Source organism: Alligator sinensis, unplaced genomic scaffold (assembly GCF_000455745.1).
Source record: "Alligator sinensis unplaced genomic scaffold, ASM45574v1 scaffold1294_1, whole genome shotgun sequence".
Taxonomy (NCBI): Eukaryota; Metazoa; Chordata; order Crocodylia; family Alligatoridae; genus Alligator; species Alligator sinensis.
Window position 1 is genome coordinate 107,590 of NW_005842310.1, and position 382 is coordinate 107,971.

Below are 382 nucleotides of genomic sequence, written 5' to 3' on the forward strand. Positions count from 1 at the left end.
CTTTCATTTCAATATTGAGGGCAGCTAGGGCCTGTGAAGTTGTATTTAGGCCCTTTGCCAGGGCACAGGCCACCTTACTAAGCTGCCTCTCAGCGTCCACTACTAGGCCTGGCACCCCTACTATGAAAACTGCTAAGGACACTACCTCAGCCTCACTCAGGAGGTTTATGTCACTATCACAGGATTCATCTAGCACCTTCAAATCTCTCTGGTGACACTTACTAGAGTCTTAGGCATACCTGGTAGCCAGACAGTCAACCGGCTCAGAGCACAAGGGCCTCCTGTGGCATTGGCTGGGATATATGAATAGGCAGTCTTCCCACAAACAAGGAACCACCCCTGGGTAATACAACATGACCGTAGTTGCAAGATACATTAGTCA

At 49.2% G+C, this 382-nt stretch overlaps 1 pseudogene; it reads right to left on the reverse strand.

The window, feature by feature from the left end:
- The window catches only part of LOC112551047, a 4,752-nt pseudogene that overhangs the window by 288 nt on the left and 4,082 nt on the right, over window positions 1-382 (reverse strand).